A 15353-nucleotide genomic window follows, 5' to 3' on the forward strand; every position below is an offset into this window, starting at 1 on the left:
CTCTTTGTCTGAAATTATATGGCCTAAATAAATCAATTCTTTTTTTAAAAATTCACATTTATCTGGTTGCAAGCTAAGACCGGCTTCTTTTAATCGTTCAAAAAGTTGATTAAGTTTTTGTTTATGTTCTTCTAAAGATTCCGCATAAATATCGTCTAAATAAACAAAACAAACATTTCCTTGTAAACCTGCTAAAACATTATCCATTAAACGTTGGAATGTTGCAGGGGCATTCTTTAATCCGAAGGGCATCTTTTTATATTCAAAATGACCGTTAGGTGTGCTAAAAGCTGTTTTTATTGAATCTTGCGGACTCATCGGAATTTGGTAAAAACCCGACGCTAAATTGAAACACGAAAAATATCTGGCTTTTCCCAATTGATCTAAAATGTCTATTATATTAGGCAAGGGATAAGCATCGTCGAGAGTTTTATCATTTAATTTACGAAAATCTATCACTAATCTCCATCTTTTGTTACCATTAGCATCCGCTTTCTTTGGTACCAATTAAATGGTGAAAGAGACGGTTGAATAATATCCTGTTCAAGTAATTTGTTAATTGATTGTTTAATCTCCTCCTTGTGAATAGGTGGGTATTTATATTGTATAACGGCTATAGGAGCGTTATCCGTAGTAGAGATAGAATGTGCGATTCGATTTGTTCTTTTTAATTTGTCTCCCGGTAAATGAAATATGTCGTTATAATTTTCTATCGTAGGTAATATAGAAAGTTGTTCTTCTTCATTTAAGTGATTTAATCTTAGATTTTCTTTCAATAGTCTTAATCTATCTGTTAGATTATTTGAGATCACCGAATTAATTACGCACGCAGGGCTGTCCCTCGGGCTCGTGTTGATTAACACTGGCTCTACGTCGATTATAGGTGTCTCGATATTCAATTCTTTTTCTATCGTGTTAATTACATATGTATGTATATTACCGTTAATTACTTTTACGATGCTATCTATAAGAAATACGCCGTTTGATATTTCTTGTCGATTTATTAATCCGTCATTAATATTATCTTGTTTAGCTTTAATTATACATGGGCATATGCTTCTAGCCGGTAATGTTGACATATTACTATATTCTAATAAATATACTTTATTATTTTGTATAGTAACTGTTTGTTCTTCAAAGTCTTTTTGCATTTTCGAGACGTAAAAAGGTTGATCCGATAATTCCTTGTTCTCTCAATGGAAATTTACTCGGTACTACGTGAAATTCATGATTGCCGTTTTCTGAATTTAGATATACAGTTCCGAGAGTTTGCTGTTTTTTTTCCATTATGCCCTGTATTTCGACTTTTCTATCTTGATATACTAATGTCTCGGAGCAAAGCATTCGCTTTAATAATGTTTATGTCAGCACCCGTATCTAATAAAAATTTGTCCGTTGGATTTCTGAGCTCGCCGAAAGGAATTGAGATGACGTTTCGGGAATTTGTTCGGATTGTGTATGTTCGAGCTCTGTTTCGATCAGGTGGATCGAATTTGCACGGCTCGATGATTGGCACTGGCGTTGCACGCCTGTCGCTTGGCCTTGATAGTTTAAATTATTGTTAGATTGATTATTACTATTATTATGACGATAACTATTTGAATTACCTGATCTATACCGATTATCGTTATTTTGCCCGTTATTTATTTGGTGTCTATTGGTTTGTACATTAAATCTATTTCCAGAATTATTGTCGAAATTTTGCACAGGATTAAATTCACGTCTATTATAATTATATTGAAAATTTGAATTTGAATTTCCGTTTTGGTTCTGTGTATGAAAAATTTTCCTCCTGCATTCATTTTCAGAATGCCCGATTTTTTTACAATAATTACAAGTTATAGTTTGAATATTAGATTTATTAACTTTAAATCTTTCTGCGTGATATAGTGATTTTCGTATGAATCTGACTGCACTTTCTATTGCTTCTTCTAATGTATTAAATTTCTGTGCTAAGAGATGTTGTCCGATATGTTTGTGTAATCCGCCCAAAAAGTTATCTATTAATTTATTAGTGGCAAAAACTCTTAATCCTGTTCTTGCTGCTGGATCAGATAATTAGAAATTGCAATAATCATTTCAGAATTTAATTTCCTTACTTTGGTAATATCATTTTCAATTGATTCATCTCTATTTTGCCTGAGATTATTTATTTCGAGTTCCCAATGATCAAAAGTTTTGCTATTGCCGAATTCTTTTTCCAACGCGCTACATAATTCGTCGAGATTCGTTATCGTATATAAGGATCTAACTAGTGCGGCTTCGCCTGTTAATTTTGTTTGGAGGATTGCTCTGAAAAAGAATGTTCTTTTGACCGGTTCGACTAATTCGAGAATTCTTTTACAGTCGGATATAAATTGATGTGTTGGGATATTTTTGCCGTTAAAAACTGGTAAAAGTGTTAAACTATTCCGAACAGAAAAAGAACTATTATTTGAAACAGAGGATCTACGACTGTGGCTCGTCTCGTCTTGGTTTTGCGTAAAATCTTCCGCTTGATCGTTCATGATTATTGATTTTACCTTAATGTAAATTTAAATTCTAAGCTGCTGTTTCTTAAACTACTATTTTCTAAACTACCTTCTTCGGAACTATCTGTATTATAATGCGTTTTAGGATTTCTTGTAGTTTATTAGCTTACAGTAATACGGCGTATAACATCATTGCTGGGGGCTGGGGAATGTTTGATACTGTTCCAAGATGCTGTTGACTCGAAGTCCGATGAAGTAGCCTTTTTACGTGTTGACTGTCCACGGAGTTTCGTTGTTGTCGTCCTCTCGGAAAGGTTCCGAGAGACTTCGTCTTCTTTTTCGCTCGTTGTATTTCCGCAGCGTCTGCCTGACCTTTTAGCTTGTATATTAAGCAGTGATTTGCCAAGGTTTTATCAGTGGGTAGACCACAAAATTATTACACCTATTGCTGCACTTGTTAAACAGGAACAGTTAGCGTTAGCCTTCGATCTTCTACCTCAATGTTGCGCTGTACGGCTTGTAAGGTTTTCTCGAATTCAGACTTCTCCGCTCGTATTCTTCTTTCGTGCTTTATTTCGACTTCGTACTTTACGTAAATAACGAAGTGAAAATGTTGATAACGATTTGTCTTCTGGATAACTTGGGTACCGCTGCCACCAATTGTTACGTGCTGAACGCGACGTAATGAATAAAAAGGTACAGTTATCTAGTTACAAGACTTTATTTGGCGCAATGCTATAAGTCGAAGGTGTTTTCTCAGAGAGAGACGACTTAGAGCTGACTACTTTTATATCGCTGGACCTTCATTCTCAGAGGTCCCCACATGCAGATAAAGTCGTGTGGCATCTCAAAGTGATGCGCTTATCGCTTAACCGAAAGAGATATCTCGCGAAGAGATATTAAGAGTGTCCTGTGGCTTATGTACATCTAGCGTGAGAAACTGCTGTCTCTTAACAAGATATATCTATTCGTGAAATATTTGCGTGGGAAAGTTGCAGTACGTAACATAATGCACAAAAGTGTATTCAAAATTTTCTTTGGTAAAAGTGCATAAAAGGTAACACTTCTCCGATTTTCTTGCTACTTACATATATTGTTCGGGGAGTTGTTTTGAGTAATTCCCCGCAAAAATTAAGTGGGGGACGGTATTGATTTAGGAGATATAACAAAATGAAATTTTATACTTTTCATGCTGTTCCTTCGGTTTTATAAACTGATAATACCAACAGTGAGGTTTGTTTACATCCTAATAATGTGTGAGACACGGAAAAAGTTTTTGTTTACATTATTTGAGGGATATCTATACTGCTGAATGAACCACTTGGTATTAATTTTTATTAATGATATATATTTTCAATATTTTCATAACTCACACACACACACGGGAGGGGGGGTGCAAGGGGGGCCTTCTGTCCCCCCTCCCGCACCTACCTCGTCCATCTCGCTTCGCGTGAAAAGTTGCAACCCATGTGAACTTTGCTTTGTCTTGCAACGTACAGTCGGATCTCTTATCCTATGACATTTTCGGTCCGGGATCTTCCCCTTAAACCTCTGATCCTACGACAAAAATTTGAGAGTGGGAGTATAATTCTCCTTTCGCGGTTGTAGCATGAGAGGATTTTTTGTCATAAGATAAGAGGTTTCGTAGCATAAGAGGGTCGTAGGATAAGAGATCCGACTGTATGTGCGAAGCGAGGTGGACGGGGCGGGTGCGGGAGGGGGGCCGAAAGCTCCTTTGCACTCCCCCTCCGTGTATGTGTGCATGTGCGTGCGTGCGTGCGTGCGTGCGTGCGTGCGTGCGTGCGTGCGTGCGTGCGTGCGTGCGTGCGTGCGTGCGTGCGTGCGTGCGTGCGTGCGTGCGTGCGTGCGTGCGTGCGTGCGTGCGTGCGTGCGTGCGTGCGTGCGTGCGTGCGTGCGTGCGTGCGTGCGTGCGTGCGTGCGTGCGTGCGTGCGTGCGTGCGTGCGTGCGTGCGTGCGTGCGTGCGTGCGTGCGTGCGTGCGTGCGTGCGTGCGTGCGTGCGTGCGTGCGTGCGTGCGTGCGTGCGTGCGTGCGTGCGTGCGTGCGTGCGTGCGTGCGTGCGTGCGTGCGTGCGTGCGTGCGTGCGTGCGTGCGTGCGTGCGTGCGTGCGTGCGTGCGTGCGTGCGTGCGTATGAAAATATTTATCATTAATAAAAATTAATATCAAGTGGTTCATTCAGTAGGGAATCGCATGTTAAATACATTTTGCAGTAATACGTTGAACTTTGACAACATATGTGTCGCATATATTAGTAGGACGTAAACAAACCTCACTGTTGGTATTATCAGTTTATAAAACCGAAGGAACAGCATGAAAAATATGAAATTTCATTTTGTTATATCTCCTAAACCAATGCCGTCCCTCATTTAATTCTTGCGGGGAATTACTCAGAACACCCCCTCCCCCGCCCTTCAATATATTTAAGTAGCAATAAAATCCTTGAGGTATTACCTTTTCTTCATGTAATACGTGTAAAAAGTAATCATAAAGGAATTTCAAATTAATTCGCTCTATTTTACATCTGTTACTAAATAATTATAATCAATATATTAGTATTATAATTTAAATTACTAATAGACTAAAAGAATGGATAGAAGAAAGAATATAATTAAAAGAAATTGAAGGTGACCTTCACGTGATCTTCAAACGACTATTGGTAAGAGTTTGAAGTTGACCAATTAGCATGACGAAACGCATGACAAAAATTTATATAGATTATCTTTGCTAGTTCTCTGCAGAATGCAAGGCTTTAGGCTTTAAAAAAATATTTTTGCATTTTGCAGAGCACTAGCAACGATAATCTATATAAATTTTAGGCGCTGGTTGATGGGCAAAAATCGCCACTTTATTAATATAAATTACTACATAACATAAACTTAACAATAAATTAAATACGTAATTTATTAATATTATTTCAATGTCGATAATTAAATTTAGTGTGAAGGCATTTTCAATATAAGACGTGCCTAAGCGCGTTTTGTCATGCTAATTGGTCAACTTCAAACTCTTACCAATAGTCATTTGAAGATCACGTGAAGGTCACCTTCAATTTCTTTTAATTATATTCTTTAAACTAATGGGAACTTGGCGAGATTCAAAAACAAAGTACGATGTTACACTGTAATATTATAGCAAATTCATATTTTTTATTTAAGACAACTGTGTGTTTTCTTTACATAAATTGATTTCTTTTATTATTCTATTAAAAAAAGTATTAAGGTAAGATTATCGAGAAATGAATATTTTACGAGATATTATGTATTTTAATTCAAAATACTGTGACTTTCAAGTCTCATAACTCGAAAAATACTTAAGGAAAGATACTTTAGCATAAATGTTTTGAAAAGCTCTTGAGGTAAGCTACAAGAATATGCAATATATAAGTTTGATTAAAAAAACGAGATTGATCTTGAAATCTTCAAAGCGCCTCAACCTAAAAACAAATTAGTGCTAGCATATTATAGCTCTCTTGATGCCATACAACTTTCGTAATTACAATATTTTCATATCTCTAAAAATAGCAGAGATATTTCAGATGGACAGAGTTACTGTCCCACCCTGTATATATGTCTATATATATATATATATATATATATGTATACAGGGTGTATGAAAAATATGGGACCGGTCAAATATCTCGAAAACGAAACATCTCTGAGAAAAATATTTCAGACAAAAGGTGTATGGTTTCTAGGGGGGCATAAGATGGTGCCATTAGTTTTGTTTTGCAACGTATATGCAAAGCGAGGTGGACGGGGTAGGTGCGGGAGGGGGGGCGAAGGTCCCCCTTGCACCCTCCCGTGTGTGTTGTATATGTGTATGTGTATAGACTGTATCCTTTCGTATTATGTTGTTCACTGAGAGTATGGTCGTAAAGAGGAACATTTTAATTATTATTTAACTGAATTTATATTTAAAAAGAAATTTGATTTTGAAAAACGATTAGATGTTTTTTTTGAAGTAATGGAATTATTAAGTATCCTCAAAGTGAAAATGTAAATGAATAAATGAAATAAATTAAATTAAATTATACAATATACAATATAAGATATTATATAACTACTCCTACGAACAGATAATAATATCCTATATGTCAAACTTTTTTTGTTAATATCTTTTTAAGAAACAACGAACGACAGCTAAAACCTTTTGAACATTACTTAGGACAGTGACCTTGACAATATATGTCAAGATCAAGGTCATTGGAGCTGCCTCCCCTATAGTAAATAATTACCCAAAAATGGATCAAAACATCTAAAATTAAAGTTTAAAATTTACTACAAAACGTTGTTTTTATTTCCGCTTTTTTATCTGGCGTTTGATTCTACATGTCTTTCATGTTTTCCCGTAATTTTAATTTGTAAGTCTTTTAGTCTTTATTGTTTATATATTTAATTTATTGTTAAGTTTATGTTTTATTGTTTATATATTTAATTTATTGTTGTAAAATTATTATTATTATAGTAAAATTATTTTTTACTAATATTAAAGGAGGGCCGGTAAAAAGTGACGATTTTTGCCCATCAACCAGCGCCTAAAATTCATATAGAATATCGTTGGTAGTGCCCTGCAGAATGCAAAAATATTTTTTTAAAGCCTAAAAACCGATGGGAACTTGGCGAGATTCAAAAACAAAGTACGATATTATACTGTAACAGATGTGCGAATATCTTATGCGGTATCTTCGGAATAGGTGATTTAATTGTCTTTGTGGTGTTCCCCCTCGTGGGCACACCTTGTCGTGGTGAGGGGGCCTAGTAACCGAAAGGTGAAGCCAACGTGCCCAAACAGCATTGCCACGAGTCGGTGTCAGCTTGCTGAACGAATGGCTCTTATGTGGCAAGCGCACTGCGTGCGTTGTTCAGACGGTCTACGGCCGGCCCCCGTTTTTTTTTTTTTTTTTTTTTTTTTTTTTTTTTTTTTTTTCCCTCCTAATTTCATGCGGGTGCTCCCGCGGGATGAGGGTGCGGAGCGGTGGGTGCTCCTGCCGTGAAGCGTCCCTCAGTGGGGAAAAGTGGGAGCCGGTCGGGACCCTCGCCCGAAGGACTGGATGGGTGACTCAGTCACCCGCCGGGCCAGAGGCGGGGACCACCCCGATCCCAGTGACTCCCACGTGTGAGTGTGTGTGTGTGTGTCTGTGAGCGTGTACTAATTCTCTCTTTATTTTCAGGAATTTTATTTTCAGGTACAATCGGGTTTCGGATGTTGCCGTCTGTGGCTTCGTCGGCTAGGGCGGTCGTTAGGTCGTCGTTGTCGTCGCGGTCGCTTTCGTCGAGGTCGGGCCCGTATAACGTCTGAAGACTAAGGTGTTAGGAACCGTGCTTAGGGTCTGCATGATCGCGTAGACGTGAAATGTCGCGGTCGCGAACGGTCCGCTCCGGGATACCTGCCGTCCTCCCGGAGTATCTAGGCTTGGCGGCGTAAAGGTGGCTCTACGTCGCTCGACCACCCCTTCCACCGTACTCGTGGGAACAGAATGGTGTTACAAAATAAAATTTTCGACGTGGTGAGGAGGAGTGCCCGCCTGGCCGACCGCTTCCGGTCTGGCGCGGCCGCGAGTAGGGAAGCGCGGGGTGTCTCCGTCGTTGAGTCGCGGGTCTGCTCGACCGCGTGCTCGGTGGCGGCCTCCGCCTCCTCGAGAGCGCCTCACCGAGCTGTGCGCGGGCGGGCCCGTGACACAATACGCGATGGCGCACAGCCCCGAGATTGCGGCCTTCCTGCCGCTAGAACCGCGTTCGTGAATCGCGAAACAACCGTGATTAGATCCGCGTACGTCGTGTTAGAGCGTTGTCTCATTGCCACAATTAGGTCGGCGTCGGTCAATTTAGCGCGAGAATCGGAGACCGCCGTCAAACAGATAGCGCGCGAGATAGAAAAGCCCGCGATTAGGCCCGCGATTAGGCCCGCGATTAGGCCCGCGATTAGACCCGCGCTTAGATCCGCGAACATTGCGACAACGGTGCGAAAGACGGTTAGATTCGCGGACCCAACCCCACCCCACACAGCGAGTGGCCCGGCGCCACAGGAATTAGATAGGATAAGCTCTAGCTTAGGTAGTGCGTCCACGGGTGTTAGGATGCTGCAGCTGAACATGCGACGTTCGGCTGTAGTAACGGGTGAGGTACGTCAACTCGTAGTCGAAAAGCGACTTGACGTATTAGTATTGCAGGAACCACACGTCGGGAAACAAGGTTCGAGTTACAAAGTCGTAGGATTAGGCATAGGGATGAGGGTTGCCGCAGTGCGCTCACAACGTCCGTGGGCAGCAGTGGTAATCTGCAATCCCAATTTAGATACGGTTTTCGTCTCGCAGCTTAGCACTACGCATTGTGTCTGCGTGGAAGTGCGGGCCCCCAGCTTCTCCTTCTACGTTGTCTCGTGCTACTTCCAGTACAGCGACGAGATTGAGAAGCACCTCAGCCACCTCGAAACGGTGCTTCGTTCACTGAGGGGGGAGAGACTTATTATAGGTGTAGACGCCAATGCTCGATCGTCACTCTGGGGTCCCCAAGAGACGATAGAGGTGCCAGATTCGAGGACCTCATCAGAGCATTTGGCTTGTCAGTGGTCAACGATGCTGGACAGCCGCCCACCTTTTGGACGACAAGGGGTTCGTCATTCATCGACGTAACCCTGACGTCGCCCTCCATGAACAAGTTCATCTGTGATTGGAAGGTAAGGTGTGACTGGACCACCAGTGACCACAGGGCCGTGGACATAAGATTGAGATTGCCGAAAGAGTCAGGTGTCGATCAGGGCGCTGGGAACACGAGGTTCGACACAAGTCGGGCCGACTGGGAACGGTTCTCTATCACCCTGACAGATCTTTCAAGATCGCAACTGGAGGCTATCGATCTGTGCTCCGCAATAGAAGTAGAGAAAATGGCAGAAACGCTCACAGTGGTGCTCACGGAGACCTGTGATGCGTCAATGCCCAGAAAGCGCAAATTTAGGAAGTCCAACCCGTGGTGGACTAAAAAACTAACGATAGTTAAAAAACAGGTATATAGGTTGCGTCGTGCCCTTCAGGGAGGGCGAGAGGACCCTACTTACCTCCGGGTACTGCTGGAGTATCGTTCTTCACGAAGGCAGTACTGTAGGGGGGTGAAGCGGGCGAAACTCGCTAGCTGGCGGAAGTTCGTCACATCGCACGGCAACCGGGAGCCCTGGGGCTTCGTTTACAAGCAACAGGCGAGCAAACTCCAGGTTGAGAGGGTGCTAAGCACACTCCGGTGTGGTGAATATTCCACAAAGTCACTAGGGGAGACCGCTAGTTACCTCCTGGATGTGCACATCCCAGATGACCGGGAGATAGAAGACACGCTCGAACAGCGTGAAATTAGAAACGAATGCAGGGTCGCTCCCGATACAGCCGACGCCTCTTTCTTCACGGAGGCGGAAATGGCTCGCGCGGTGAAGACTTTTAAAAACAATAAAGCTCCGGGTTTAGATCTAGTCGAGGTCGCCGTACTCAAGGCGGCCTGTAAAATAATCCCCGGTCAGTTAGTTAGGCTTTTCAACGGGTGTCTCCAGTGGGGCGTCTTTCCTTCTGTCTGGAAGGAGGGTTCACTCCGAATCCTGCTGAAAGGCGAAGACAAGGACGAGAGAGACCCGAAATCCTACAGACCCATTTGTCTCCTCTCCGTAGTAAGAAAACTTTTCGAGAAGCTTATAAAAGCTCGTCTGCTAGACACGTCACTGGCACCGGGGAAGGTCTCCGATCGACAATTCGGGTTCATGCCCGGAAGGTCGACGGAGGAGGCTGTCGTGGAGTTGCGACGGATGGTCTCTGCCTCCGAAAGGAGGTACGCCATTGCGCTTCTCTTCGACATTTCCGGGGCTTTTGACAATGTCTGGTGGCCCCTTGTGTTAGATAGCCTTAAGAAACGAGATTGTCCGCGTAATATTTTCGAAGTACTCCGGAGTTACTTCAGCGATCGAAATGTAAAAATCTCTCTTAGCTCCGCGGAGGTGTCCAAGCGGGCCGAGAGGGGGTGCCCTCAGGGTTCCGTTCTGGGCCCGGCCTGCTGGAACCTCATGTTTGATGGCCTATTGAGATTACTGGAAGACGTGATTCCAGAAAGATTCGCCGCGTACGCGGACGACCTCGTGGTCGTCATAAACGGAAACTCGCGAAGAGAACTGGAAACAGAAGGCCAACGTGTAGTCAACATAATAACAGAATGGTGTAGGTCCGCGAAACTTCAGATTTCCGAGCGTAAAACTGAAGCCATCATTCTGAAATCCGACGCGATCGCGAGAAACCCGATAGGTAGACGGGGAGGAGCACGACCGGATAGGAAGCGAAAAACAAGCAAGAAAACCGTCGACTTCGATAACAGACCGCCAATTATTAAAATCGGTGAATCGAAAATAGGATTTAAGCGAACGGTTAGGTATCTTGGCGTCTATTTGGATAGAAATTTAAAGGTCAGATCGCACTGCGAATATTTAAACAGCAAAGTCGGTCCGCTGTTCGAGAAGTTAGGTAGAGTAGCGAGAGCCCATTGGGGCCTGCGTTTTAGGACACTCTCCACAATCTACCGGGGCGTGTTCGCACCGACAGTGGCTTATGCCGCTGCGGGGTGGGCCGACCTGTGTACGGAGAGAGATATTAGAATTCTGAGAGCCTTGCAGCGTCGAGTCCTAATTTCAATGACTGGCGCATACCGCACGGCCTCGTGGGAGTCGCTTTGCGTCGTCGGAGGAGCGACTCCTGTAGACATAGTTCTTCGCGAAGGTGCCGCGCGTTATAACGTTAGATCGGGAAAAGACGCCAAGATCGGTAATATTGAGATCTCCGCCGGAACCGAAAGAAAAACCGCGATCGTAGGAATAAAAAACGAAGCGATAAATATGTGGCAGACCCGATGGAACTCTTCAAGTAAGGGTCGTACCACGTTCGCCTTCTTTAGGGACGTGCGAGATAGGCTAGCTGCGCGTTCGTTAGATATAAATCATTGGAGCACACAGGTCTTCACTGGACACGGGGATTTCAGAGAAAGACTCGCGTCGTTAGGTCTCGTGGAAAGTGACGTGTGCATTTGCGGAGGTGGAATCGATTCAGTCCAGCACTTCTTGCTGGAATGTCCCCTCTTTGACGCGCAGAGAGAGATACTGCGAAGCGTCGTACCGGAAGGTGAATGGCAGTGGCCGGATGTGGCACGCTTCTTCGTGTCAAACCCAGAGGCCCTGTCCGTATTCACCGATTTTTGCCGCGAATCCCTCTGGTTGAAGGGATACGAAACGTAGATGAAATATTAGGTAGGCGCGTTGTTCAACCGAAGAGGTCGGAGCCTTCGGATATGGGGGTGTGACCCCGTAATCTTCTCGGGACAACCACGCTCTCGAGCAGCGTTCGCGTCGCGTTAGATAAAATTAGGTAGGACTCCACTTACCTTATTACGCCCACCTATCCCACCATTCCCTTCGCCCGACAGGGTCAGAAGCGTTCATCCAGGTCGGGATGCAAATGGACAGGCCTCCCCGTGGTCCCCGTGGGCACGACGGATAAGATAGCGGGGTGAAGGAGTCGGATAGTGGCGAATGCCAGCCGGCGGAGTTTATGTCACCCTAAGGAAGGAAGGATGGGCTTATTTGTCGTGGCCAAACTGTCCATCCTGCTCACACGAACCAGCAGGCGCTACTGGATTTTTCCATCGCCCGTCTCGGGGCGGTTCCGATAGACAGTGGATGTAAAAATGTGGCGTATGCCTGAAAGGGCGAGGTAGCACGGGCCTTTCCCACTCGTGGGAACGGCTCACACATTAACTGTCTTTGTGGTGTTATTACTCGACTGATCATTCTAAGCATGGTATAAATAACCACAATAAACTGTCATTCAAAATGGTTGATCCAATATAACAGCATGTATGTTTGGAAAAGTCATCGCTGTTGCGTGAAAACTGTTACTTGAGGGTTTTCGGAGTGTCTGATAAAATACGAGTGGATATAATTTGCCCACGTTCGAAATGGCCACGTTCGAAACGGCCACGTTCGTAATGGCCACGTTCGTAATGGCCACACGATCGTAATGGTCACGTTCGAAACGGTCACGTTCGGAATGACCATACGTTCGTAATGGCTACGTTCGGAATGGCCATGTTTAGAATGGCCACACGTTCGGAATGGCCACACGTTCGAAACGGCCACGTTCGTAATGGCCACGTTCGGAATGGCCACGGTCCCGATTGACCACGTAAATATTAACCACACACACACACACACACACACGTATGCACGCACGCACGCACACACGGAAGGGGGGGAAGGTGCAAGGGGGGTCCTTTGGCCCTCCCCCTCCCGCACACACCCCGCCCACCTTGCTTCGCGTAAAAAGTTGCAAACCCATGTAAACTTCGCTTTGTCTTGCGTACATTGTACGTATGGCAATATTAACGTGGTCAATCAGAACCGTGGCCATTCCGAACGTGTGACCATCAAAACGTAGCCGTTTCGAACGTGGCCATTAGAACGTGGCCGTTTTGAACGTGGCCATTACGAATGTGTGGTCATTCCGAACGTGGCCGTTTCGAACGTGTGGCCATTCCGAACGTGGCCGTTTCGAACGTGGCCATTACAAACGTGTGGCCATTCTGAACGTGGCCATTCCGAACGTGGCCATTCCGAACGTGGCCATTACGAACGTGGCCGTTTCGAACGTGGTCATTAGGAACGTGTGGTCATTCCGAACGTGGCCGTTACGAACGTGGCCATTTCGGACGCTCCCGGAATTTTACATGATAACGCCGACAAACGAGAACGAAACTGGGACAAACTCTCGCGTAAAAGAACATAGTGAGTTTCGTAGGATTTGCAAAAATAAATGTGGCTTTCTAAACTTTGCTTGATGTAGAAAGAGAAAAGCTGGTAGCAGATATAAATTAGTCTCGCTTTATCGTATTGTGTGTGCGTGTGTATGCAGATTGATTCTACATTTTTAAAATATTCTGTCTTTTTGTACTGTGTATTTTATATAATTGAAAATAACTAACATTTGTAAAAGTCATGCATTTTCAGAAATCTTTCCTGCTTGTACGTTAAAATTTAGAGCATTTCTTTTACGAAGCAATTGAGGAATAAATTTTGAAGAATTTAATTCTACATGAAATTAAAATTTTCATGTTATGTATATAATTCCAATTTGGAAGATTGTCCAAAACATAGAAATGTACATTTAAAATTCATTCTTTTTTTTATATCGAGAAAAAGAATAGATTTTCTGTAAATATTTTATTTTATTCTTCCAGGAAGACATTTCACACAAATAAAATATTAAGAAATAAAATTAATGCACTTTTATTGTATCACATTAATTATCTGCAATAGTGGAATTAGCAGAAACAACATTTGAATGCAAAATAAGTACCAGTTTAAGTAAATGGATTGATGCAAAATGTCAAAATAGAAATAATATTTAATATCGTGATTCATGATGTATTTTGGGAAATGAATCCAAATGAATCGAAAGTATTTCAATGTAATCCGTAACAAAGAAACCTAAGTATTTGCGTGATGTTAAAATTAAAAATGTTGCGACTGCTAATTTTTTATTTTACATTATTAATATTGATAATTTTCTGAAAAATATATAGGAAATATCTTGATACAAAGCGTGATAATAACTTGAGACAAATGTTAAGAAATCGGATGACATTGTAAAGTCGCTGAAATTTCCGAAGAGGATCAAGATGCGACAGGAAAAACGTGCTGTAATTTGCGAGCTTTTTGGAAACCTTTTTGGAAACAAGTGGCTCGACCGTCGAATTTGTGCTTCGGCACAAGAATGTTTGCGGGAAGAGAACCGGCAGCTGCCGTGCCCTAACCCTTTGTCTGCCCCCGAGTACAGGGTACTGAGTACCCTAAAGTGCTCGCATTAATTGCCGCCGCTGAAATTTCTCGGCGCCGAAAATTCCAAGAGGAGTGCAAAGCTTTCGGGTGACATATTTCTAAGGAATACCCATATAAACGTCTTCGTTGACAATGACGACGACGATGACGTCAACAAATGACAACGCGAGCGTTCTTTCCTCTAATCCTACTCTATTATATTTTCTTAATTTTATTATCGCCATTCGCATTTGGTCCAGATGGTATGTTTGAAGTTTGCTTATTGTTCTCTATTTTGCACGAAACATATGTTAGATGTTGACAATTACAATGTACTATTGTAGTAACACTAAGGTTCAGAATAAAACTCGTATTTTCGTAAGTTTTTCAAATATTTACCAATATTTATCAAATGATTGAAACACGATTTTCACTTACAATTTAAACACATGAAATAAAAGTTATTACGTTATCTCGAAAAGACATTTTTTGATGTTATGTGACTTGTACGATTGTTGTTACGGATTGATGTTGATGTTAATGTTACGAATTATACATCTTACGCATGAATTATCGTTGGATACGTCATTGATTTTATTTATCAGTGCAAATTAACGTACTAATATGCTGTTAAAATTTGTAAAATAGCGTGTGGTTGAAGATAAAACAAGTTTGTACTTAATTTAAGTGACTAACGTAATACGCGTACAATTACCAATAGTCTTGCGGTAAGTCTCGTACCGATATATCAAACTGTCGTCGTAGACCAGTGCTCGGAGTTAGTTGCCCTTTTCAGGCCGATTTCCGAGGCGACGCCTCCTTTCCCCCACTAGCGCTCGAGCCTCGACGGCCGAGCCGCCGAATCGCTTCAGGCGCGTCTCTGTAAGAAATATATTGGGATCCATATGTTAGGCACACAAATCGTCACATCATGAAAGTTTTTCTCGCTAAATAATTTTTCTTTTTATAAATAATTATAAATAAAATTATGTCAATAAATAATAAATGTAATAATAATAAATAATATAACAAT

The sequence above is a fragment of the Anoplolepis gracilipes genome, chromosome 9, assembly GCF_047496725.1.
Source record: "Anoplolepis gracilipes chromosome 9, ASM4749672v1, whole genome shotgun sequence".
Taxonomy (NCBI): domain Eukaryota; kingdom Metazoa; phylum Arthropoda; class Insecta; order Hymenoptera; family Formicidae; genus Anoplolepis; species Anoplolepis gracilipes.